General features: G+C 41.2%; 82 non-coding genes across 82 annotated transcripts; all 82 read right to left on the bottom strand.

Moving 5' to 3' along the window:
• Positions 1-18: 18 nt before the first annotated feature.
• Positions 19-91, bottom strand: TRNAR-ACG (transfer RNA arginine (anticodon ACG)). Its single transcript has one exon. It is a non-coding gene; the product is annotated as a tRNA-Arg (tRNA).
• A 91-nt stretch (positions 92-182) lies between these two features.
• Positions 183-255, bottom strand: TRNAR-ACG (transfer RNA arginine (anticodon ACG)). The gene has a single exon. It is a non-coding gene; the product is annotated as a tRNA-Arg (tRNA).
• A 91-nt stretch (positions 256-346) lies between these two features.
• On the bottom strand, positions 347-419 carry TRNAR-ACG (transfer RNA arginine (anticodon ACG)). The gene has a single exon. It is a non-coding gene; the product is annotated as a tRNA-Arg (tRNA).
• Positions 420-838: 419 nt separating this feature from the next.
• On the bottom strand, positions 839-911 carry TRNAR-ACG (transfer RNA arginine (anticodon ACG)). Its single transcript has one exon. It is a non-coding gene; the product is annotated as a tRNA-Arg (tRNA).
• Positions 912-1,166: 255 nt separating this feature from the next.
• TRNAR-ACG (transfer RNA arginine (anticodon ACG)) lies at positions 1,167-1,239 on the bottom strand. The gene has a single exon. It is a non-coding gene; the product is annotated as a tRNA-Arg (tRNA).
• Positions 1,240-1,494: 255 nt separating this feature from the next.
• TRNAR-ACG (transfer RNA arginine (anticodon ACG)) lies at positions 1,495-1,567 on the bottom strand. The gene has a single exon. It is a non-coding gene; the product is annotated as a tRNA-Arg (tRNA).
• Positions 1,568-1,658: 91 nt separating this feature from the next.
• TRNAR-ACG (transfer RNA arginine (anticodon ACG)) lies at positions 1,659-1,731 on the bottom strand. The gene has a single exon. It is a non-coding gene; the product is annotated as a tRNA-Arg (tRNA).
• Positions 1,732-1,986: 255 nt separating this feature from the next.
• Positions 1,987-2,059, bottom strand: TRNAR-ACG (transfer RNA arginine (anticodon ACG)). Its single transcript has one exon. It is a non-coding gene; the product is annotated as a tRNA-Arg (tRNA).
• Positions 2,060-2,150: 91 nt separating this feature from the next.
• Positions 2,151-2,223, bottom strand: TRNAR-ACG (transfer RNA arginine (anticodon ACG)). The gene has a single exon. It is a non-coding gene; the product is annotated as a tRNA-Arg (tRNA).
• Positions 2,224-2,314: 91 nt separating this feature from the next.
• Positions 2,315-2,387, bottom strand: TRNAR-ACG (transfer RNA arginine (anticodon ACG)). Its single transcript has one exon. It is a non-coding gene; the product is annotated as a tRNA-Arg (tRNA).
• A 91-nt stretch (positions 2,388-2,478) lies between these two features.
• TRNAR-ACG (transfer RNA arginine (anticodon ACG)) lies at positions 2,479-2,551 on the bottom strand. Its single transcript has one exon. It is a non-coding gene; the product is annotated as a tRNA-Arg (tRNA).
• Positions 2,552-2,642: 91 nt separating this feature from the next.
• On the bottom strand, positions 2,643-2,715 carry TRNAR-ACG (transfer RNA arginine (anticodon ACG)). The gene has a single exon. It is a non-coding gene; the product is annotated as a tRNA-Arg (tRNA).
• A 91-nt stretch (positions 2,716-2,806) lies between these two features.
• Positions 2,807-2,879, bottom strand: TRNAR-ACG (transfer RNA arginine (anticodon ACG)). Its single transcript has one exon. It is a non-coding gene; the product is annotated as a tRNA-Arg (tRNA).
• Positions 2,880-2,970: 91 nt separating this feature from the next.
• Positions 2,971-3,043, bottom strand: TRNAR-ACG (transfer RNA arginine (anticodon ACG)). The gene has a single exon. It is a non-coding gene; the product is annotated as a tRNA-Arg (tRNA).
• Positions 3,044-3,134: 91 nt separating this feature from the next.
• Positions 3,135-3,207, bottom strand: TRNAR-ACG (transfer RNA arginine (anticodon ACG)). Its single transcript has one exon. It is a non-coding gene; the product is annotated as a tRNA-Arg (tRNA).
• Positions 3,208-3,298: 91 nt separating this feature from the next.
• TRNAR-ACG (transfer RNA arginine (anticodon ACG)) lies at positions 3,299-3,371 on the bottom strand. The gene has a single exon. It is a non-coding gene; the product is annotated as a tRNA-Arg (tRNA).
• A 91-nt stretch (positions 3,372-3,462) lies between these two features.
• TRNAR-ACG (transfer RNA arginine (anticodon ACG)) lies at positions 3,463-3,535 on the bottom strand. Its single transcript has one exon. It is a non-coding gene; the product is annotated as a tRNA-Arg (tRNA).
• A 91-nt stretch (positions 3,536-3,626) lies between these two features.
• On the bottom strand, positions 3,627-3,699 carry TRNAR-ACG (transfer RNA arginine (anticodon ACG)). Its single transcript has one exon. It is a non-coding gene; the product is annotated as a tRNA-Arg (tRNA).
• Positions 3,700-3,790: 91 nt separating this feature from the next.
• TRNAR-ACG (transfer RNA arginine (anticodon ACG)) lies at positions 3,791-3,863 on the bottom strand. The gene has a single exon. It is a non-coding gene; the product is annotated as a tRNA-Arg (tRNA).
• Positions 3,864-3,954: 91 nt separating this feature from the next.
• TRNAR-ACG (transfer RNA arginine (anticodon ACG)) lies at positions 3,955-4,027 on the bottom strand. The gene has a single exon. It is a non-coding gene; the product is annotated as a tRNA-Arg (tRNA).
• Positions 4,028-4,118: 91 nt separating this feature from the next.
• On the bottom strand, positions 4,119-4,191 carry TRNAR-ACG (transfer RNA arginine (anticodon ACG)). The gene has a single exon. It is a non-coding gene; the product is annotated as a tRNA-Arg (tRNA).
• Positions 4,192-4,282: 91 nt separating this feature from the next.
• On the bottom strand, positions 4,283-4,355 carry TRNAR-ACG (transfer RNA arginine (anticodon ACG)). The gene has a single exon. It is a non-coding gene; the product is annotated as a tRNA-Arg (tRNA).
• Positions 4,356-4,446: 91 nt separating this feature from the next.
• On the bottom strand, positions 4,447-4,519 carry TRNAR-ACG (transfer RNA arginine (anticodon ACG)). The gene has a single exon. It is a non-coding gene; the product is annotated as a tRNA-Arg (tRNA).
• A 91-nt stretch (positions 4,520-4,610) lies between these two features.
• On the bottom strand, positions 4,611-4,683 carry TRNAR-ACG (transfer RNA arginine (anticodon ACG)). Its single transcript has one exon. It is a non-coding gene; the product is annotated as a tRNA-Arg (tRNA).
• Positions 4,684-4,774: 91 nt separating this feature from the next.
• TRNAR-ACG (transfer RNA arginine (anticodon ACG)) lies at positions 4,775-4,847 on the bottom strand. Its single transcript has one exon. It is a non-coding gene; the product is annotated as a tRNA-Arg (tRNA).
• Positions 4,848-4,938: 91 nt separating this feature from the next.
• On the bottom strand, positions 4,939-5,011 carry TRNAR-ACG (transfer RNA arginine (anticodon ACG)). Its single transcript has one exon. It is a non-coding gene; the product is annotated as a tRNA-Arg (tRNA).
• Positions 5,012-5,102: 91 nt separating this feature from the next.
• TRNAR-ACG (transfer RNA arginine (anticodon ACG)) lies at positions 5,103-5,175 on the bottom strand. The gene has a single exon. It is a non-coding gene; the product is annotated as a tRNA-Arg (tRNA).
• Positions 5,176-5,266: 91 nt separating this feature from the next.
• On the bottom strand, positions 5,267-5,339 carry TRNAR-ACG (transfer RNA arginine (anticodon ACG)). The gene has a single exon. It is a non-coding gene; the product is annotated as a tRNA-Arg (tRNA).
• A 255-nt stretch (positions 5,340-5,594) lies between these two features.
• On the bottom strand, positions 5,595-5,667 carry TRNAR-ACG (transfer RNA arginine (anticodon ACG)). Its single transcript has one exon. It is a non-coding gene; the product is annotated as a tRNA-Arg (tRNA).
• A 255-nt stretch (positions 5,668-5,922) lies between these two features.
• Positions 5,923-5,995, bottom strand: TRNAR-ACG (transfer RNA arginine (anticodon ACG)). Its single transcript has one exon. It is a non-coding gene; the product is annotated as a tRNA-Arg (tRNA).
• Positions 5,996-6,250: 255 nt separating this feature from the next.
• Positions 6,251-6,323, bottom strand: TRNAR-ACG (transfer RNA arginine (anticodon ACG)). The gene has a single exon. It is a non-coding gene; the product is annotated as a tRNA-Arg (tRNA).
• A 91-nt stretch (positions 6,324-6,414) lies between these two features.
• On the bottom strand, positions 6,415-6,487 carry TRNAR-ACG (transfer RNA arginine (anticodon ACG)). Its single transcript has one exon. It is a non-coding gene; the product is annotated as a tRNA-Arg (tRNA).
• Positions 6,488-6,578: 91 nt separating this feature from the next.
• On the bottom strand, positions 6,579-6,651 carry TRNAR-ACG (transfer RNA arginine (anticodon ACG)). Its single transcript has one exon. It is a non-coding gene; the product is annotated as a tRNA-Arg (tRNA).
• A 91-nt stretch (positions 6,652-6,742) lies between these two features.
• TRNAR-ACG (transfer RNA arginine (anticodon ACG)) lies at positions 6,743-6,815 on the bottom strand. The gene has a single exon. It is a non-coding gene; the product is annotated as a tRNA-Arg (tRNA).
• Positions 6,816-6,906: 91 nt separating this feature from the next.
• Positions 6,907-6,979, bottom strand: TRNAR-ACG (transfer RNA arginine (anticodon ACG)). The gene has a single exon. It is a non-coding gene; the product is annotated as a tRNA-Arg (tRNA).
• A 419-nt stretch (positions 6,980-7,398) lies between these two features.
• TRNAR-ACG (transfer RNA arginine (anticodon ACG)) lies at positions 7,399-7,471 on the bottom strand. The gene has a single exon. It is a non-coding gene; the product is annotated as a tRNA-Arg (tRNA).
• A 91-nt stretch (positions 7,472-7,562) lies between these two features.
• Positions 7,563-7,635, bottom strand: TRNAR-ACG (transfer RNA arginine (anticodon ACG)). The gene has a single exon. It is a non-coding gene; the product is annotated as a tRNA-Arg (tRNA).
• A 91-nt stretch (positions 7,636-7,726) lies between these two features.
• Positions 7,727-7,799, bottom strand: TRNAR-ACG (transfer RNA arginine (anticodon ACG)). The gene has a single exon. It is a non-coding gene; the product is annotated as a tRNA-Arg (tRNA).
• Positions 7,800-8,054: 255 nt separating this feature from the next.
• TRNAR-ACG (transfer RNA arginine (anticodon ACG)) lies at positions 8,055-8,127 on the bottom strand. Its single transcript has one exon. It is a non-coding gene; the product is annotated as a tRNA-Arg (tRNA).
• A 91-nt stretch (positions 8,128-8,218) lies between these two features.
• TRNAR-ACG (transfer RNA arginine (anticodon ACG)) lies at positions 8,219-8,291 on the bottom strand. The gene has a single exon. It is a non-coding gene; the product is annotated as a tRNA-Arg (tRNA).
• A 91-nt stretch (positions 8,292-8,382) lies between these two features.
• TRNAR-ACG (transfer RNA arginine (anticodon ACG)) lies at positions 8,383-8,455 on the bottom strand. The gene has a single exon. It is a non-coding gene; the product is annotated as a tRNA-Arg (tRNA).
• A 91-nt stretch (positions 8,456-8,546) lies between these two features.
• Positions 8,547-8,619, bottom strand: TRNAR-ACG (transfer RNA arginine (anticodon ACG)). Its single transcript has one exon. It is a non-coding gene; the product is annotated as a tRNA-Arg (tRNA).
• A 91-nt stretch (positions 8,620-8,710) lies between these two features.
• Positions 8,711-8,783, bottom strand: TRNAR-ACG (transfer RNA arginine (anticodon ACG)). The gene has a single exon. It is a non-coding gene; the product is annotated as a tRNA-Arg (tRNA).
• Positions 8,784-9,202: 419 nt separating this feature from the next.
• On the bottom strand, positions 9,203-9,275 carry TRNAR-ACG (transfer RNA arginine (anticodon ACG)). Its single transcript has one exon. It is a non-coding gene; the product is annotated as a tRNA-Arg (tRNA).
• Positions 9,276-9,366: 91 nt separating this feature from the next.
• Positions 9,367-9,439, bottom strand: TRNAR-ACG (transfer RNA arginine (anticodon ACG)). The gene has a single exon. It is a non-coding gene; the product is annotated as a tRNA-Arg (tRNA).
• A 91-nt stretch (positions 9,440-9,530) lies between these two features.
• On the bottom strand, positions 9,531-9,603 carry TRNAR-ACG (transfer RNA arginine (anticodon ACG)). Its single transcript has one exon. It is a non-coding gene; the product is annotated as a tRNA-Arg (tRNA).
• A 255-nt stretch (positions 9,604-9,858) lies between these two features.
• On the bottom strand, positions 9,859-9,931 carry TRNAR-ACG (transfer RNA arginine (anticodon ACG)). The gene has a single exon. It is a non-coding gene; the product is annotated as a tRNA-Arg (tRNA).
• Positions 9,932-10,022: 91 nt separating this feature from the next.
• TRNAR-ACG (transfer RNA arginine (anticodon ACG)) lies at positions 10,023-10,095 on the bottom strand. Its single transcript has one exon. It is a non-coding gene; the product is annotated as a tRNA-Arg (tRNA).
• A 91-nt stretch (positions 10,096-10,186) lies between these two features.
• On the bottom strand, positions 10,187-10,259 carry TRNAP-AGG (transfer RNA proline (anticodon AGG)). The gene has a single exon. It is a non-coding gene; the product is annotated as a tRNA-Pro (tRNA).
• Positions 10,260-10,350: 91 nt separating this feature from the next.
• On the bottom strand, positions 10,351-10,423 carry TRNAR-ACG (transfer RNA arginine (anticodon ACG)). The gene has a single exon. It is a non-coding gene; the product is annotated as a tRNA-Arg (tRNA).
• A 420-nt stretch (positions 10,424-10,843) lies between these two features.
• On the bottom strand, positions 10,844-10,916 carry TRNAR-ACG (transfer RNA arginine (anticodon ACG)). The gene has a single exon. It is a non-coding gene; the product is annotated as a tRNA-Arg (tRNA).
• Positions 10,917-11,007: 91 nt separating this feature from the next.
• Positions 11,008-11,080, bottom strand: TRNAR-ACG (transfer RNA arginine (anticodon ACG)). The gene has a single exon. It is a non-coding gene; the product is annotated as a tRNA-Arg (tRNA).
• Positions 11,081-11,171: 91 nt separating this feature from the next.
• On the bottom strand, positions 11,172-11,244 carry TRNAR-ACG (transfer RNA arginine (anticodon ACG)). Its single transcript has one exon. It is a non-coding gene; the product is annotated as a tRNA-Arg (tRNA).
• A 255-nt stretch (positions 11,245-11,499) lies between these two features.
• TRNAR-ACG (transfer RNA arginine (anticodon ACG)) lies at positions 11,500-11,572 on the bottom strand. Its single transcript has one exon. It is a non-coding gene; the product is annotated as a tRNA-Arg (tRNA).
• Positions 11,573-11,663: 91 nt separating this feature from the next.
• Positions 11,664-11,736, bottom strand: TRNAR-ACG (transfer RNA arginine (anticodon ACG)). Its single transcript has one exon. It is a non-coding gene; the product is annotated as a tRNA-Arg (tRNA).
• Positions 11,737-11,827: 91 nt separating this feature from the next.
• Positions 11,828-11,900, bottom strand: TRNAR-ACG (transfer RNA arginine (anticodon ACG)). The gene has a single exon. It is a non-coding gene; the product is annotated as a tRNA-Arg (tRNA).
• Positions 11,901-11,991: 91 nt separating this feature from the next.
• TRNAR-ACG (transfer RNA arginine (anticodon ACG)) lies at positions 11,992-12,064 on the bottom strand. The gene has a single exon. It is a non-coding gene; the product is annotated as a tRNA-Arg (tRNA).
• A 91-nt stretch (positions 12,065-12,155) lies between these two features.
• TRNAR-ACG (transfer RNA arginine (anticodon ACG)) lies at positions 12,156-12,228 on the bottom strand. The gene has a single exon. It is a non-coding gene; the product is annotated as a tRNA-Arg (tRNA).
• Positions 12,229-12,319: 91 nt separating this feature from the next.
• TRNAR-ACG (transfer RNA arginine (anticodon ACG)) lies at positions 12,320-12,392 on the bottom strand. The gene has a single exon. It is a non-coding gene; the product is annotated as a tRNA-Arg (tRNA).
• A 91-nt stretch (positions 12,393-12,483) lies between these two features.
• On the bottom strand, positions 12,484-12,556 carry TRNAR-ACG (transfer RNA arginine (anticodon ACG)). The gene has a single exon. It is a non-coding gene; the product is annotated as a tRNA-Arg (tRNA).
• Positions 12,557-12,647: 91 nt separating this feature from the next.
• Positions 12,648-12,720, bottom strand: TRNAR-ACG (transfer RNA arginine (anticodon ACG)). Its single transcript has one exon. It is a non-coding gene; the product is annotated as a tRNA-Arg (tRNA).
• Positions 12,721-12,811: 91 nt separating this feature from the next.
• TRNAR-ACG (transfer RNA arginine (anticodon ACG)) lies at positions 12,812-12,884 on the bottom strand. The gene has a single exon. It is a non-coding gene; the product is annotated as a tRNA-Arg (tRNA).
• A 91-nt stretch (positions 12,885-12,975) lies between these two features.
• On the bottom strand, positions 12,976-13,048 carry TRNAR-ACG (transfer RNA arginine (anticodon ACG)). The gene has a single exon. It is a non-coding gene; the product is annotated as a tRNA-Arg (tRNA).
• Positions 13,049-13,139: 91 nt separating this feature from the next.
• Positions 13,140-13,212, bottom strand: TRNAR-ACG (transfer RNA arginine (anticodon ACG)). Its single transcript has one exon. It is a non-coding gene; the product is annotated as a tRNA-Arg (tRNA).
• Positions 13,213-13,303: 91 nt separating this feature from the next.
• TRNAR-ACG (transfer RNA arginine (anticodon ACG)) lies at positions 13,304-13,376 on the bottom strand. The gene has a single exon. It is a non-coding gene; the product is annotated as a tRNA-Arg (tRNA).
• Positions 13,377-13,467: 91 nt separating this feature from the next.
• Positions 13,468-13,540, bottom strand: TRNAR-ACG (transfer RNA arginine (anticodon ACG)). The gene has a single exon. It is a non-coding gene; the product is annotated as a tRNA-Arg (tRNA).
• Positions 13,541-13,631: 91 nt separating this feature from the next.
• On the bottom strand, positions 13,632-13,704 carry TRNAR-ACG (transfer RNA arginine (anticodon ACG)). Its single transcript has one exon. It is a non-coding gene; the product is annotated as a tRNA-Arg (tRNA).
• A 91-nt stretch (positions 13,705-13,795) lies between these two features.
• On the bottom strand, positions 13,796-13,868 carry TRNAR-ACG (transfer RNA arginine (anticodon ACG)). Its single transcript has one exon. It is a non-coding gene; the product is annotated as a tRNA-Arg (tRNA).
• Positions 13,869-13,959: 91 nt separating this feature from the next.
• Positions 13,960-14,032, bottom strand: TRNAR-ACG (transfer RNA arginine (anticodon ACG)). The gene has a single exon. It is a non-coding gene; the product is annotated as a tRNA-Arg (tRNA).
• A 91-nt stretch (positions 14,033-14,123) lies between these two features.
• Positions 14,124-14,196, bottom strand: TRNAR-ACG (transfer RNA arginine (anticodon ACG)). The gene has a single exon. It is a non-coding gene; the product is annotated as a tRNA-Arg (tRNA).
• A 91-nt stretch (positions 14,197-14,287) lies between these two features.
• TRNAR-ACG (transfer RNA arginine (anticodon ACG)) lies at positions 14,288-14,360 on the bottom strand. The gene has a single exon. It is a non-coding gene; the product is annotated as a tRNA-Arg (tRNA).
• A 91-nt stretch (positions 14,361-14,451) lies between these two features.
• Positions 14,452-14,524, bottom strand: TRNAR-ACG (transfer RNA arginine (anticodon ACG)). Its single transcript has one exon. It is a non-coding gene; the product is annotated as a tRNA-Arg (tRNA).
• A 91-nt stretch (positions 14,525-14,615) lies between these two features.
• TRNAR-ACG (transfer RNA arginine (anticodon ACG)) lies at positions 14,616-14,688 on the bottom strand. The gene has a single exon. It is a non-coding gene; the product is annotated as a tRNA-Arg (tRNA).
• A 91-nt stretch (positions 14,689-14,779) lies between these two features.
• TRNAR-ACG (transfer RNA arginine (anticodon ACG)) lies at positions 14,780-14,852 on the bottom strand. The gene has a single exon. It is a non-coding gene; the product is annotated as a tRNA-Arg (tRNA).
• Positions 14,853-14,943: 91 nt separating this feature from the next.
• TRNAR-ACG (transfer RNA arginine (anticodon ACG)) lies at positions 14,944-15,016 on the bottom strand. Its single transcript has one exon. It is a non-coding gene; the product is annotated as a tRNA-Arg (tRNA).
• A 255-nt stretch (positions 15,017-15,271) lies between these two features.
• Positions 15,272-15,344, bottom strand: TRNAR-ACG (transfer RNA arginine (anticodon ACG)). The gene has a single exon. It is a non-coding gene; the product is annotated as a tRNA-Arg (tRNA).
• A 91-nt stretch (positions 15,345-15,435) lies between these two features.
• TRNAR-ACG (transfer RNA arginine (anticodon ACG)) lies at positions 15,436-15,508 on the bottom strand. Its single transcript has one exon. It is a non-coding gene; the product is annotated as a tRNA-Arg (tRNA).
• A 91-nt stretch (positions 15,509-15,599) lies between these two features.
• On the bottom strand, positions 15,600-15,672 carry TRNAR-ACG (transfer RNA arginine (anticodon ACG)). The gene has a single exon. It is a non-coding gene; the product is annotated as a tRNA-Arg (tRNA).
• Positions 15,673-15,927: 255 nt separating this feature from the next.
• TRNAR-ACG (transfer RNA arginine (anticodon ACG)) lies at positions 15,928-16,000 on the bottom strand. Its single transcript has one exon. It is a non-coding gene; the product is annotated as a tRNA-Arg (tRNA).
• Positions 16,001-16,255: 255 nt separating this feature from the next.
• Positions 16,256-16,328, bottom strand: TRNAR-ACG (transfer RNA arginine (anticodon ACG)). The gene has a single exon. It is a non-coding gene; the product is annotated as a tRNA-Arg (tRNA).
• Positions 16,329-16,419: 91 nt separating this feature from the next.
• Positions 16,420-16,492, bottom strand: TRNAR-ACG (transfer RNA arginine (anticodon ACG)). Its single transcript has one exon. It is a non-coding gene; the product is annotated as a tRNA-Arg (tRNA).
• Positions 16,493-16,583: 91 nt separating this feature from the next.
• On the bottom strand, positions 16,584-16,656 carry TRNAR-ACG (transfer RNA arginine (anticodon ACG)). Its single transcript has one exon. It is a non-coding gene; the product is annotated as a tRNA-Arg (tRNA).
• Positions 16,657-16,685: the final 29 nt, after the last annotated feature.

Here is a 16,685-nt window from a genome sequence, read left to right as displayed (position 1 = left end):
ATCTTTAAATGTTAATACCGAGCTTGCCAGGACTCGAACCTGGAATCTTATGCTCCGTAGGCAGACGCGTTATCCATTGCGCCACAAGCCCGTTAGAGGTTGATAAAAATGCTATTGAAGCATTGCAATATTATAAATTTCCCTTCCGTTATACTCTAATAATCATCTTTAAATGTTAATACCGAGCTTGCCAGGACTCGAACCTGGAATCTTATGCTCCGTAGGCAGACGCGTTATCCATTGCGCCACAAGCCCGTTAGAGGTTGATTAAAATGATATTGAAGCATTAAAATATTATAAATTTCCCTTCCGTTATATTCTAATAATCAGCTTTAAATGGTAATACCGAGCTTGCCAGGACTCGAACCTGGAATCTCCTGCTCCGTAGGCAGACGCGTTATCCATTGCGCCACAAGCCCGTTAGAGGTTGATCAAAATGCTATTGAAGCATTCCAATATTATAAATTTCCCTTCCGTTATACTCTAATAATCATCTTTAAATCATAATACCGAGCTATCCAGGACTCGAACCTGGAATCTTCCGCTCCGTAGGCAGACGCGTTATCCATCGCGCCACAAGCCCGTTATAGGTTGATCAAAATGCTATTGAAGCATTGCAATATTATAAATTTCCCTTCCGTTATACTCTAATAATCATCTTTAAATGTTAATACCGAGCTTGCCAGGACTCGAACCTGGAATCTTCTGCTCCGTAGGCAGACGCGTTATGCATTGCGCCACAGGCCCGTTAGAGATTGATCAAAATGCTATTGAAGCATTGCAATATTATAAATTTCCCTTCCGTTATACTCTAATAATCATCTTTAAATGTTAATACCGAGCTTGCCAGGACTCGAACCTGGAATCTTATGCTCCGTAGGCAGACGCGTTATCCATTGCGCCACAAGCCCGTTAGAGGTTGATAAAAATGCTATTGAAGCATTGCAATATTATAAATTTCCCTTCCGTTATACTCTAATAATCATCTTTAAATGTTAATACCAAGCTTGCCAGGACTCGAACCTGGAATCTTATGCTCCGTAGGCAGACGCGGTATCCATTGCGCCACAAGCCCGTTAGAGGTTGATCAAAATGATATTGAAGCATTAAAATATTATAAATTTCCCTTCCGTTATATTCTAATAATCAGCTTAAAATGGTAATACCGAGCTTGCCAGGACTCGAACCTGGAATCTCCTGCTCCGTAGGCAGACGCGTTATCCATTGCGCCACAAGCCCGTTAGAGGTTGATCAAAATGCTATTGAAGCATTCCAATATTATAAATTTCCCTTCCGTTATACTCTAATAATCATCTTTAAATCGTAATACCGAGCTATCCAGGACTCGAACCTGGAATCTTCCGCTCCGTAGGCAGACGCGTTATCCATCGCGCCACAAGCCCGTTATAGGTTGATCAAAATGCTATTGAAGCATTGCAATATTATAAATTTCCCTTCCGTTATACTCTAATAATCATCTTTAAATGTTAATACCGAGCTTGCCAGGATTCGAACCTGGAATCTTATGCTCCGTAGGCAGACGCGTTATCCATTGCGCCACAAGCCCGTTAGAGGTTGATCAAAATGATATTGAAGCATTAAAATATTATAAATTTCCCTTCCGTTATACTCTAATAATCAGCTTTAAATGGTAACACCAAGTTTGCCAGGACTCGAACCTGGAATCTCCTGCTCCGTAGGCAGACGCGTTATCCATTGCGCCACAAGCCCGTTAGAGGTTGATAAAAATGCTATTGAAGCATTGCAATATTATAAATTTCCCTTCCGTTATACTCTAATAATCATCTTTAAATGTTAATACCGAGCTCTCCAGGACTCGAACCTGGAATCTTATGCTCCGTAGGTAGACGCGTTATCCATTGCGCCACAGGCCCGTTAGAGATTGATCAAAATGCTATTGAAGCATTGCAATATTATAAATTTCCCTTCCGTTATACTCTAATAATCATCTTTAAATGTTAATACCGAGCTTGCCAGGACTCGAACCTGGAATCTTATGCTCCGTAGGCAGACGCGTTATCCATTGCGCCACAAGCCCGTTAGAGGTTGATAAAAATGCTATTGAAGCATTGCAATATTATAAATTTCCCTTCCGTTATACTCTAATAATCATCTTTAAATGTTAATACCGAGCTTGCCAGGACTCGAACCTGGAATCTTCTGCTCCGTAGGCAGACGCGTTATCCATTGCGCCACAGGCCCGTTAGAGATTGATCAAAATGCTATTGAAGCATTGCAATATTATAAATTTCCCTTCCGTTATACTCTAATAATCATCTTTAAATGTTAATACCGAGCTTGCCAGGACTCGAACCTGGAATCTTCTGCTCCGTAGGCAGACGCGTTATCCATTGCGCCACAGGCCCGTTAGAGATTGATCAAAATGCTATTGAAGCATTAAAATATTATAAATTTCCCTTCCGTTATACTCTAATAATCATCTTTAAATGTTAATACCGAGCTTGCCAGGACTCGAACCTGGAATCTTCTGCTCCGTAGGCAGACGCGTTATCCATTGCGCCACAGGCCCGTTAGAGATTGATCAAAATGCTATTGAAGCATTGCAATATTATAAATTTCCCTTCCGTTATACTCTAATAATCATCTTTAAATGTTAATACCGAGCTTGCCAGGACTCGAACCTGGAATCTTATGCTCCGTAGGCAGACGCGTTATCCATTGCGCCACAAGCCCGTTAGAGGTTGATCAAAATGCTATTGAAGCATTAAAATATTATAAATTTCCCTTCCGTTATACTCTAATAATCATCTTTAAATGTTAATACCGAGCTTGCCAGGACTCGAACCTGGAATCTTCTGCTCCGTAGGCAGACGCGTTATCCATTGCGCCACAGGCCCGTTAGAGATTGATCAAAATGCTATTGAAGCATTGCAATATTATAAATTTCCCTTCCGTTATACTCTAATAATCATCTTTAAATGTTAATACCGAGCTTGCCAGGACTCGAACCTGGAATCTTATGCTCCGTAGGCAGACGCGTTATCCATTGCGCCACAAGCCCGTTAGAGGTTGATCAAAATGCTATTGAAGCATTAAAATATTATAAATTTCCCTTCCGTTATACTCTAATAATCAGCTTTAAATGGTAATACCGAGCTTGCCAGGACTCGAACCTGGAATCTTCTGCTCCGTAGGCAGCCGCGTTATCCATTGCGCCACAAGCCCGTTAGAGGTTGATCAAAATGCTATTGAAGCATTGCAATATTATAAATTTCCCTTCCGTTATACTCTAATAATCATCTTTAAATGTTAATACCGAGCTTGCCATGACTCGAACCTGGAATCTTATGCTCCGTAGGCAGACGCGTTACCCATTGCGCCACAAGCCCGTTAGAGGTTGATCAAAATGATATTGAAGCATTAAAATATTATAAATTTCCCTTCCGTTATACTCTAATAATCAGCTTTAAATGGTAATACCGAGCTTGCCAGGACTCGAACCTGGAATCTTCTGCTCCGTAGGCAGCCGCGTTATCCATTGCGCCACAAGCCCGTTAGAGGTTGATCAAAATGCTATTGAAGCATTAAAATATTATAAATTTCCCTTCCGTTATACTCTAATAATCATCTTTAAATGTTAATACCGAGCTTGCCAGGACTCGAACCTGGAATCTTCTGCTCCGTAGGCAGACGCGTTATCCATTGCGCCACAGGCCCGTTAGAGATTGATCAAAATGCTATTGAAGCATTGCAATATTATAAATTTCCCTTCCGTTATACTCTAATAATCATCTTTAAATGTTAATACCGAGCTTGCCAGGACTCGAACCTGGAATCTTATGCTCCGTAGGCAGACGCGTTATCCATTGCGCCACAAGCCCGTTAGAGGTTGATAAAAATGCTATTGAAGCATTGCAATATTATAAATTTCCCTTCCGTTATACTCTAATAATCATCTTTAAATGTTAATACCGAGCTTGCCAGGACTCGAACCTGGAATCTTCTGCTCCGTAGGCAGACGCGTTATCCATTGCGCCACAGGCCCGTTAGAGATTGATCAAAATGCTATTGAAGCATTGCAATATTATAAATTTCCCTTCCGTTATACTCTAATAATCATCTTTAAATGTTAATACCGAGCTTGCCAGGACTCGAACCTGGAATCTTCTGCTCCGTAGGCAGACGCGTTATCCATTGCGCCACAGGCCCGTTAGAGATTGATCAAAATGCTATTGAAGCATTAAAATATTATAAATTTCCCTTCCGTTATACTCTAATAATCATCTTTAAATGTTAATACCGAGCTTGCCAGGACTCGAACCTGGAATCTTCTGCTCCGTAGGCAGACGCGTTATCCATTGCGCCACAGGCCCGTTAGAGATTGATCAAAATGCTATTGAAGCATTGCAATATTATAAATTTCCCTTCCGTTATACTCTAATAATCATCTTTAAATGTTAATACCGAGCTTGCCAGGACTCGAACCTGGAATCTTATGCTCCGTAGGCAGACGCGTTATCCATTGCGCCACAAGCCCGTTAGAGGTTGATAAAAATGCTATTGAAGCATTGCAATATTATAAATTTCCCTTCCGTTATACTCTAATAATCATCTTTAAATGTTAATACCGAGCTTGCCAGGACTCGAACCTGGAATCTTCTGCTCCGTAGGCAGACGCGTTATCCATTGCGCCACAGGCCCGTTAGAGATTGATCAAAATGCTATTGAAGCATTGCAATATTATAAATTTCCCTTCCGTTATACTCTAATAATCATCTTTAAATGTTAATACCGAGCTTGCCAGGACTCGAACCTGGAATCTTATGCTCCGTAGGCAGACGCGTTATCCATTGCGCCACAAGCCCGTTAGAGGTTGATCAAAATGCTATTGAAGCATTAAAATATTATAAATTTCCCTTCCGTTATACTCTAATAATCATCTTTAAATGTTAATACCGAGCTTGCCAGGACTCGAACCTGGAATCTTCTGCTCCGTAGGCAGACGCGTTATCCATTGCGCCACAGGCCCGTTAGAGATTGATCAAAATGCTATTGAAGCATTGCAATATTATAAATTTCCCTTCCGTTATACTCTAATAATCATCTTTAAATGTTAATACCGAGCTTGCCAGGACTCGAACCTGGAATCTTATGCTCCGTAGGCAGACGCGTTATCCATTGCGCCACAAGCCCGTTAGAGGTTGATCAAAATGCTATTGAAGCATTAAAATATTATAAATTTCCCTTCCGTTATACTCTAATAATCAGCTTTAAATGGTAATACCGAGCTTGCCAGGACTCGAACCTGGAATCTTCTGCTCCGTAGGCAGCCGCGTTATCCATTGCGCCACAAGCCCGTTAGAGGTTGATCAAAATGCTATTGAAGCATTGCAATATTATAAATTTCCCTTCCGTTATACTCTAATAATCATCTTTAAATGTTAATACCGAGCTTGCCATGACTCGAACCTGGAATCCTATGCTCCGTAGGCAGACGCGTTACCCATTGCGCCACAAGCCCGTTAGAGGTTGATCAAAATGATATTGAAGCATTAAAATATTATAAATTTCCCTTCCGTTATACTCTAATAATCAGCTTTAAATGGTAATACCGAGCTTGCCAGGACTCGAACCTGGAATCTTCTGCTCCGTAGGCAGCCGCGTTATCCATTGCGCCACAAGCCCGTTAGAGGTTGATCAAAATGCTATTGAAGCATTGCAATATTATAAATTTCCCTTCCGTTATACTCTAATAATCATCTTTAAATGTTAATACCGAGCTCTGCAGGACTCGAACCTGGAATCTTCTGCTCCGTAGGCAGACGCGTTATCCATTGCGCCACAGGCCCGTTAGAGATTGATCAAAATGCTATTGAAGCATTGCAATATTATAAATTTCCCTTCCGTTATACTCTAATAATCAGCTTTAAATGGTAATACCAAGTTTGCCAGGACTCGAACCTGGAATCTCCTGCTCCGTAGGCAGACGCGTTATCCATTGCGCCACAAGCCCGTTAGAGGTTGATAAAAATGCTATTGAAGCATTGCAATATTATAAATTTCCCTTCCGTTATACTCTAATAATCATCTTTAAATGTTAATACCGAGCTCTCCAGGACTCGAACCTGGAATCTTCTGCTCCGTAGGCAGACGCGTTATCCATTGCGCCACAGGCCCGTTAGAGATTGATCAAAATGCTATTGAAGCATTGCAATATTATAAATTTCCATTCCGTTATACTCTAATAATCATCTTTAAATGTTAATACCGAGCTTGCCAGGACTCGAACCTGGAATCTTATGCTCCGTAGGCAGACGCGTTATCCATTGCGCCACAAGCCCGTTAGAGGTTGATCAAAATGATATTGAAGCATTAAAATATTATAAATTTCTCTTCCGTTATATTCTAATAATCAGCTTTAAATGGTAATACCGAGCTTGCCAGGACTCGAACCTGGAATCTCCTGCTCCGTAGGCAGACGCGTTATCCATTGCGCCACAAGCCCGTTAGAGGTTGATCAAAATGCTATTGAAGCATTAAAATATTATAAATTTCCCTTCCGTTATACTCTAATAATCAGCTTTAAATGGTAATACCGAGCTTGCCAGGACTCGAACCTGGAATCTTCTGCTCCGTAGGCAGCCGCGTTATCCATTGCGCCACAAGCCCGTTAGAGGTTGATCAAAATGCTATTGAAGCATTGCAATATTATAAATTTCCCTTCCGTTATACTCTAATAATCATCTTTAAATGTTAATACCGAGCTTGCCATGACTCGAACCTGGAATCTTATGCTCCGTAGGCAGACGCGTTACCCATTGCGCCACAAGCCCGTTAGAGGTTGATCAAAATGATATTGAAGCATTAAAATATTATAAATTTCCCTTCCGTTATACTCTAATAATCAGCTTTAAATGGTTATACCGAGCTTGCCAGGACTCGAACCTGGAATCTCCTGCTCCGTAGGCAGACGCGTTATCCATTGCGCCACAAGCCCGTTAGAGGTTGATCAAAATGCTATTGAAGCATTCCAATATTATAAATTTCCCTTCCGTTATACTCTAATAATCATCTTTAAATCGTAATACCGAGCTATCCAGGACTCGAACCTGGAATCTTCCGCTCCGTAGGCAGACGCGTTATCCATCGCGCCACAAGCCCGTTATAGGTTGATCAAAATGCTATTGAAGCATTGCAATATTATAAATTTCCCTTCCGTTATACTCTAATAATCATCTTTAAATGTTAATGCCGAGCTTGCCAGGACTCGAACCTGGAATCTTCTGCTCCGTAGGCAGACGCGTTATCCATTGCGCCAAAGGCCCGTTAGGGATTGATCAAAATGCTATTGAAGCATTGCAATATTATAAATTTCCCTTCCGTTATACTCTAATAATCATCTTTAAATGTTAATACCGAGCTTGCCAGGACTCGAACCTGGAATCTTATGCTCCGTAGGCAGACGCGTTATCCATTGCGCCACAAGCCCGTTAGAGGTTGATAAAAATGCTATTGAAGCATTGCAATATTATAAATTTCCCTTCCGTTATACTCTAATAATCATCTTTAAATGTTAATACCGAGCTTGCCAGGACTCGAACCTGGAATCTTATGCTCCGTAGGCAGACGCGTTATCCATTGCGCCACAAGCCCGTTAGAGGTTGATCAAAATGATATTGAAGCATTAAAATATTATAAATTTCCCTTCCGTTATACCCTAATAATCAGCTTTAAATGGTAATACCGAGTTTGCCAGGACTCGAACCTGGAATCTCCTGCTCCGTAGGCAGACGCGTTATCCATTGCGCCACAAGCCCGTTAGAGGTTGATCAAAATGCTATTGAAGCATTCCAATATTATAAATTTCCCTTCCGTTATACTCTAATAATCATCTTTAAATCGTAATACCGAGCTATCCAGGACTCGAACCTGGAATCTTCCGCTCCGTAGGCAGACGCGTTATCCATCGCGCCACAAGCCCGTTATAGGTTGATCAAAATGCTATTGAAGCATTGCAATATTATAAATTTCCCTTCCGTTATACTCTAATAATCATCTTTAAATGTTAATACCGAGCTTGCCAGGACTCGAACCTGGAATCTTATGCTCCGTAGGCAGACGCGTTATCCATTGCGCCACAAGCCCGTTAGAGGTTGATCAAAATGATATTGAAGCATTAAAATATTATAAATTTCCCTTCCGTTATACTCTAATAATCAGCTTTAAATGGTAATACCGAGTTTGCCAGGACTCGAACCTGGAATCTCCTGCTCCGTAGGCAGACGCGTTATCCATTGCGCCACAAGCCCGTTAGAGGTTGATAAAAATGCTATTGAAGCATTGCAATATTATAAATTTCCCTTCCGTTATACTCTAATAATCATCTTTAAATGTTAACACCGAGCTTGCCAGGACTCGAACCTGGAATCTCCTGCTCCGTAGGCAGACGCGTTATCCATTGCGCCACAAGCCCGTTAGAGGTTGATCAAAATGCTATTGAAGCATTGCAATATTATAAATTTCCCTTCCGTTATACTCTAATAATCATCTTTAAATGTTAATACCGAGCTTGCCATGACTCGAACCTGGAATCTTATGCTCCGTAGGCAGACGCGTTACCCATTGCGCCACAAGCCCGTTAGAGGTTGATCAAAATGATATTGAAGCATTAAAATATTATAAATTTCCCTTCCGTTATACTCTAATAATCAGCTTTAAATGGTTATACCGAGCTTGCCAGGACTCGAACCTGGAATCTCCTGCTCCGTAGGCAGACGCGTTATCCATTGCGCCACAAGCCCGTTAGAGGTTGATCAAAATGCTATTGAAGCATTCCAATATTATAAATTTCCCTTCCGTTATACTCTAATAATCATCTTTAAATCGTAATACCGAGCTATCCAGGACTCGAACCTGGAATCTTCCGCTCCGTAGGCAGACGCGTTATCCATCGCGCCACAAGCCCGTTATAGGTTGATCAAAATGCTATTGAAGCATTGCAATATTATAAATTTCCCTTCCGTTATACTCTAATAATCATCTTTAAATGTTAATGCCGAGCTTGCCAGGACTCGAACCTGGAATCTTCTGCTCCGTAGGCAGACGCGTTATCCATTGCGCCAAAGGCCCGTTAGGGATTGATCAAAATGCTATTGAAGCATTGCAATATTATAAATTTCCCTTCCGTTATACTCTAATAATCATCTTTAAATGTTAATACCGAGCTTGCCAGGACTCGAACCTGGAATCTTATGCTCCGTAGGCAGACGCGTTATCCATTGCGCCACAAGCCCGTTAGAGGTTGATAAAAATGCTATTGAAGCATTGCAATATTATAAATTTCCCTTCCGTTATACTCTAATAATCATCTTTAAATGTTAATACCGAGCTTGCCAGGATTCGAACCTGGAATCTTATGCTCCGTAGGCAGACGCGTTATCCATTGCGCCACAAGCCCGTTAGAGGTAGATCAAAATGATATTGAAGCATTAAAATATTATAAATTTCCCTTCCGTTATATTCTAATAATCAGCTTTAAATGGTAATACCGAGCTTGCCAGGACTCGAACCTGGAATCTCCTGCTCCGTAGGCAGACGCGTTATCCATTGCGCCACAAGCCCGTTAGAGGTTGATCAAAATGCTATTGAAGCATTCCAATATTATAAATTTCCCTTCCGTTATACTCTAATAATCATCTTTAAATCGTAATACCGAGCTATCCAGGACTCGAACCTGTTATCTTCCGCTCCGTAGGCAGACGCGTTATCCATCGCGCCACAAGCCCGTTATAGGTTGATCAAAATGCTATTGAAGCATTGCAATATTATAAATTTCCCTTCCGTTATACTCTAATAATCATCTTTAAATGTTAATACCGAGCTTGCCAGGACTCGAACCTGGAATCTTATGCTCCGTAGGCAGACGCGTTATCCATTGCGCCACAAGCCCGTTAGAGGTTGATCAAAATGATATTGAAGCATTAAAATATTATAAATTTCCCTTCCGTTATACTCTAATAATCAGCTTTAAATGGTAATACCGAGTTTGCCAGGACTCGAACCTGGAATCTCCTGCTCCGTAGGCAGACGCGTTATCCATTGCGCCACAAGCCCGTTAGAGGTTGATAAAAATGCTATTGAAGCATTGCAATATTATAAATTTCCCTTCCGTTATACTCTAATAATCATCTTTAAATGTTAATACCGAGCTTGCCAGGACTCGAACCTGGAATCTTCTGCTCCCTAGGCAGACGCGTTATCCATTGCGCCACAGGCCCGTTAGAGATTGATCAAAATGCTATTGAAGCATTGCAATATTATAAATTTCCCTTCCGTTATACTCTAATAATCATCTTTAAATGTTAATACCGAGCTTGCCAGGACTCGAACCTGGAATCTTATGCTCCGTAGGCAGACGCGTTATCCATTGCGCCACAAGCCCGTTGGAGGTTGATAAAAATGCTATTGAAGCATTGCAATATTATAAATTTCCCTTCCGTTATACTCTAATAATCATCTTTAAATGTTAATACCGAGCTTGCCAGGACTCGAACCTGGAATCTTATGCTCCGTAGGCAGACGCGTTATCCATTGCGCCACTCGCCCGTTAGAGGTTGATCAAAATGATATTGAAGCATTAAAATATTATAAATTTCCCTTCCGTTATACCCTAATAATCAGCTTTAAATGGTAATACCGAGTTTGCCAGGACTCGAACCTGGAATCTCCGGCTCCGTAGGCAGACGCGTTATCCATTGCGCCACAAGCCCGTTAGAGGTTAAATCAAAATGCTATTGAAGCATTCCAATATTATAAATTTCCCTTAAGTTATACTCTAATAATCATCTTTAAATGTTAACACCGAGCTTGCCAGGACTCGAACCTGGAATCTCCTGCTCCGTAGGCAGACGCGTTATCCATTGCGCCACAAGCCCGTTAGAGGTTGATAAAAATGCTATTGAAGCATTGCAATATTATAAATTTCCCTTAAGTTATACTCTAATAATCATCTTTAAATGTTAATACCGAGCTTGCCAGGACTCGAACCTGGAATCTTATGCTCCGTAGGCAGACGCGTTATCCATTGCGCCACAAGCCCGTTAGAGGTTGATCAAAATGATATTGAAGCATTAAAATATTATAAATTTCCCTTCCGTTATACTCTAATAATCAGCTTTAAATGGTAATACCGAGTTTGCCAGGACTCGAACCTGGAATCTCCTGCTCCGTAGGCAGACGCGTTATCCATTGCGCCACAAGCCCGTTAGAGGTTGATCAAAATGCTATTGAAGCATTCCAATATTATAAATTTCCCTTCCGTTATACTCTAATAATCATCTTTAAATCGTAATACCGAGCTATCCAGGACTCGAACCTGGAATCTTCCGCTCCGTAGGCAGACGCGTTATCCATTGCGCCACAGGCCCGTTAGAAATTGATCAAAATGCTATTGAAGCATTGCAATATTATAAATTTCCCTTCCGTTATACTCTAATAATCATCTTTAAATGTTAATACCGAGCTTGCCAGGACTCGAACCTGGAATCTTATGCTCCGTAGGCAGACGCGTTATCCATTGCGCCACAAGCCCGTTAGAGGTTGATCAAAATGATATTGAAGCATTAAAATATTATAAATTTCCCTTCCGTTATATTCTAATAATCAGCTTTAAATGGTAATACCGAGCTTGCCAGGACTGGAACCTGGAATCTCCTGCTCCGTAGGCAGACGCGTTATCCATTGCGCCACAAGCCCGTTAGAGGTTGATCAAAATGCTATTGAAGCATTAAAATATTATAAATTTCCCTTCCGTTATACTCTAATAATCAGCTTTAAATGGTAATACCGAGCTTGCCAGGACTCGAACCTGGAATCTTCTGCTCCGTAGGCAGCCGCGTTATCCATTGCGCCACAAGCCCGTTAGAGGTTGATCAAAATGCTATTGAAGCATTGCAATATTATAAATTTCCCTTCCGTTATACTCTAATAATCATCTTTAAATGTTAATACCGAGCTTGCCAGGACTCGAACCTGGAATCTTCTGCTCCGTAGGCAGACGCGCTATCCATTGCGCCACAAGCCCGTTAGAGGTTGATCAAAATGCTATTGAAGCATTGCAATATTATAAATTTCCCTTCCGTTATACTCTAATAATCATCTTTAAATGTTAATACCGAGCTTGCCAGGACTCGAACCTGGAATCTTATGCTCCGTAGGCAGACGCGTTACCCATTGCGCCACAAGCCCGTTAGAGGTTGATCAAAATGATATTGAAGCATTAAAATATTATAAATTTCCCTTCCGTTATACTCTAATAATCAGCTTTAAATGGTTATACCGAGCTTGCCAGGACTCGAACCTGGAATCTCCTGCTCCGTAGGCAGACGCGTTATCCATTGCGCCACAAGCCCGTTAGAGGTTGATCAAAATGCTATTGAAGCATTGCAATATTATAAAATTCCCTTCCGTTATACTCTAATAATCATCTTTAAATGTTAATACCGAGCTTGCCAGGACTCGAACCTGGAATCTTCTGCTCCGTAGGCAGACGCGTTATCCTCTGCGCCACAAGCCCGTTAGAGGTTGATCAAAATGCTATTGAAGCATTGCAATATTATAAATTTCCCTTCCGTTATACTCTAATAATCATCTTTAAATGGTAATACCGAGCTATCCAGGACTCGAACCTGGAATCTTCTGCTCCGTAGGCAGACGCGTTATCCATTGCGCCACAAGCCCGTTAGAGGTTGATCAAAATGCTATTGAAGCATTGCAATATTATAAATTTCCCTTCCGTTATACTCTAATAATCATCTTTAAATGTTAATACCGAGCTTGCCAGGACTCGAACCTGGAATCTTATGCTCCGTAGGCAGACGCGTTATCCATTGCGCCACAAGCCCGTTAGAGGTTGATCAAAATGATATTGAAGCATTAAAATATTATAAATTTCCCTTCCGTTATACTCTAATAATCGGCTTTAAATGGTAATACCGAGTTTGCCAGGACTCGAACCTGGAATCTCCTGCTCCGTAGGCAGACGCGTTATCCATTGCGCCACAAGCCCGTTAGAGGTTGATAAAAATGCTATTGAAGCATTGCAATATTATAAATTTCCCTTCCGTTATACTCTAATAATCATCTTTAAATGTTAACACCGAGCTTGCCAGGACTCGAACCTGGAATCTTCTGCTCCGTAGGCAGACGCGTTATCCATTGCGCCACAGGCCCGTTAGAAATTGATCAAAATGCTATTGAAGCATTGCAATATTATAAATTTCCCTTCCGTTATACTCTAATAATCATCTTTAAATGTTAATACCGAGCTTGCCAGGACTCGAACCTGGAATCTTATGCTCCGTAGGCAGACGCGTTATCCATTGCGCCACAAGCCCGTTAGAGGTTGATCAAAATGATATTGAAGCATTAAAATATTATAAATTTCCCTTCCGTTATATTCTTATAATCAGCTTTAAATGGTAATACCGAGCTTGCCAGGACTCGAACCTGGAATCTCCTGCTCCGTAGGCAGACGCGTTATCCATTGCGCCACAAGCCCGTTAGAGGTTGATCAAAATGCTATTGAAGCATTAAAATATTATAAATTTCCCTTCCGTTATACTCTAATAATCAGCTTTAAATGGTAATACCGAGCTTGCCAGGACTCGAACCTGGAATCTTCTGCTCCGTAGGCAGCCGCGTTATCCATTGCGCCACAAGCCCGTTAGAGGTTGATCAAAATGCTATTGAAGCATTGCAATATTATAAATTTCCCTTCCGTTATACTCTAATAATCATCTTTAAATGTTAATACCGAGCTTGCCAGGACTCGAACCTGGAATCTTCTGCTCCGTAGGCAGACGCGTTATCCATTGCGCCACAAGCCCGTTAGAGGTTGATCAAAATGATATTGAAGCATTAAAATATTATAAATTTCCCTTCCGTTATACTCTAATAATCAGCTTTAAATGGTAATACCGAGTTTGCCAGGACTCGAACCTGGAATCTCCTGCTCCGTAGGCAGACGCGTTATCCATTGCGCCACAAGCCCGTTAGAGGTTGATCAAAATGCTATTGAAGCATTGCAATATTATAAAATTCCCTTCCGTTATACTCTAATAATCATCTTTAAATGTTAATACCGAACTTGCCAGGACTCGAACCTGGAATCTTCTGCTCCGTAGGCAGACGCGTTATCCTCTGCGCCACAAGCCCGTTAGAGGTTGATCAAAATGATATTGAAGCATTAAAATATTATAAATTTCCCTTCCGTTATATTCTAATAATCAGCTTTAAATGGTAATACCGAGTTTGCCAGGACTCGAACCTGGAATCTCCTGCTCCGTAGGCAGACGCGTTATCCATTGCGCCACAAGCCCGTTAGAGGTTGATAAAAATGCTATTGAAGCATTGCAATATTAAAAATTTCCCTTCCGTTATACTCTAATAATCATCTTTAAATGTTAATACCGAGCTTGCCAGGACTCGAACCTGGAATCTTCTGCTCCGTAGGCAGACGCGTTATCCATTGCGCCACAGGCCCGTTAGAGATTGATCAAAATGCTATTGAAGCATTGCAATATTATAAATTTCCCTTCCGTTATACTCTAATAATCATCTTTAAATGTTAACACCGAGCTTGCCAGGACTCGAACCTGGAATCTTCTGCTCCGTAGGCAGACGCGTTATCCATTGCGCCACAGGCCCGTTAGAAATTGATCAAAATGCTATTGAAGCATTGCAATATTATAAATTTCCCTTCCGTTATACTCTAATAATCATCTTTAAATGTTAATACCGAGCTTGCCAGGACTCGAACCTGGAATCTTATGCTCCGTAGGCAGACGCGTTATCCATTGCGCCACAAGCCCGTTAGAGGTTGATCAAAATGATATTGAAGCATTAAAATATTATAAATTTCCCTTCCGTTATACTCTAATAATCATCTTTAAATGTTAATACCGAGCTTGCCAGGACTCGAACCTGGAATCTTCTGCTCCGTAGGCAGACGCGCTATCCATTGCGCCACAAGCCCGTTAGAGGTTGATCAAAATGCTATTGAAGCATTGCAATATTATAAATTTCCCTTCCGTTATACTCTAATAATCATCTTTAAATGGTAATACCGAGCTATCCAGGACTCGAACCTGGAATCTTCTGCTCCGTAGGCAGACGCGTTATCCATCGCGCCACAAGCCCGTTATAGGTTGATCAAAATGCAATTGAAGCATTGCAATATTATAAATTTCCCTTCCGTTATACTCTAATAATCATCTTTAAATGTTAATACCGAGCTTGCCAGGACTCGAACCTGGAATCTTATGCTCCGTAGGCAGACGCGTTACCCATTGCGCCACAAGCCCGTTAGAGGTTGATCAAAATGATATTGAAGCATTAAAATATTATAAATTTCCCTTCCGTTATACTCTAATAATCAGCTTTAAATGGTTATACCGAGCTTGCCAGGACTCGAACCTGGAATCTCCTGCTCCGTAGGCAGACGCGTTATCCATTGCGCCACAAGCCCGTTAGAGGTTGATCAAAATGCTATTGAAGCATTGCAATATTATAAAATTCCCTTCCGTTATACTCTAATAATCATCTTTAAATGTTAATACCGAGCTTGCCAGGACTCGAACCTGGAATCTTCTGCTCCGTAGGCAGACGCGTTATCCTCTGCGCCACAAGCCCGTTAGAGGTTGATCAAAATGCTATTGAAGCATTGCAATATTATAAATTTCCCTTCCGTTATACTCTAATAATCATCTTTAAATCGTAATACCGAGCTATCCAGGACTCGAACCTGGAATCTTCCGCTCCGTAGGCAGACGCGTTATCCATCGCGCCACAAGCCCGTTATAGGTTGATCAAAATGCTATTGAAGCATTGCAATATTATAAATTTCCCTTCCGTTATACTCTAATAATCATCTTTAAATGTTAATACCGAGCTTGCCAGGACTCGAACCTGGAATCTTCTGCTCCGTAGGCAGACGCGTTATCCATTGCGCCACAAGCCCGTTAGAGGTTGATCAAAATGCTATTGATGCATTGCAATATTATAAATTTCCCTTCCGTTATACTCTAATAATCATCTTTAAATCGTAATACCGAGCTATCCAGGACTCGAACCTGGAATCTTCCGCTCCGTAGGCAGACGCGTTATCCATCGCGCCACAAGCCCGTTATGGGTTGATCAAAATGCTATTGAAGCATTGCAATATTATAAATTTCCCTTCCGTTATACTCTAATAATCATCTTTAAATGTTAATACCGAGCTTGCCAGGACTCGAACCTGGAATCTTATGCTCCGTAGGCAGACGCGTTATCCATTGCGCCACAAGCCCGTTAGAGGTTGATCAAAATGATATTGAAGCATTAAAATATTATAAATTTCCCTTCCGTTATATTCTAATAATCAGCTTTAAATGGTAATACCGAGCTTGCCAGGACTCGAACCTGGAATCTCCTGCTCCGTAGGCAGACGCGTTATCCATTGCGCCACAAGCCCGTTAGAGGTTGATCAAAATGCTATTGAAGCATTGCAATATTATAAATTTCCCTTCCGTTATACTCTAATAATCATCTTTAAATGTTAATACCGAGCTTGCCAGGACTCGAACCTGGAATCTTCTGCTCCGTAGGCAGACGCGTTATCCATTGCGCCACAAGCCCGTTAGAGGTTGATCAAAATGCTATTGAAG

Source organism: Phalangium opilio, unplaced genomic scaffold (assembly GCF_054372755.1).
Source record: "Phalangium opilio isolate 3A_F unplaced genomic scaffold, DU_Popi_V2 ptg000088l_1, whole genome shotgun sequence".
Lineage (NCBI taxonomy): Eukaryota > Metazoa > Arthropoda > Arachnida > Opiliones > Phalangiidae > Phalangium > Phalangium opilio.
This window is presented reverse-complemented; position numbering and strand designations above follow the sequence as displayed.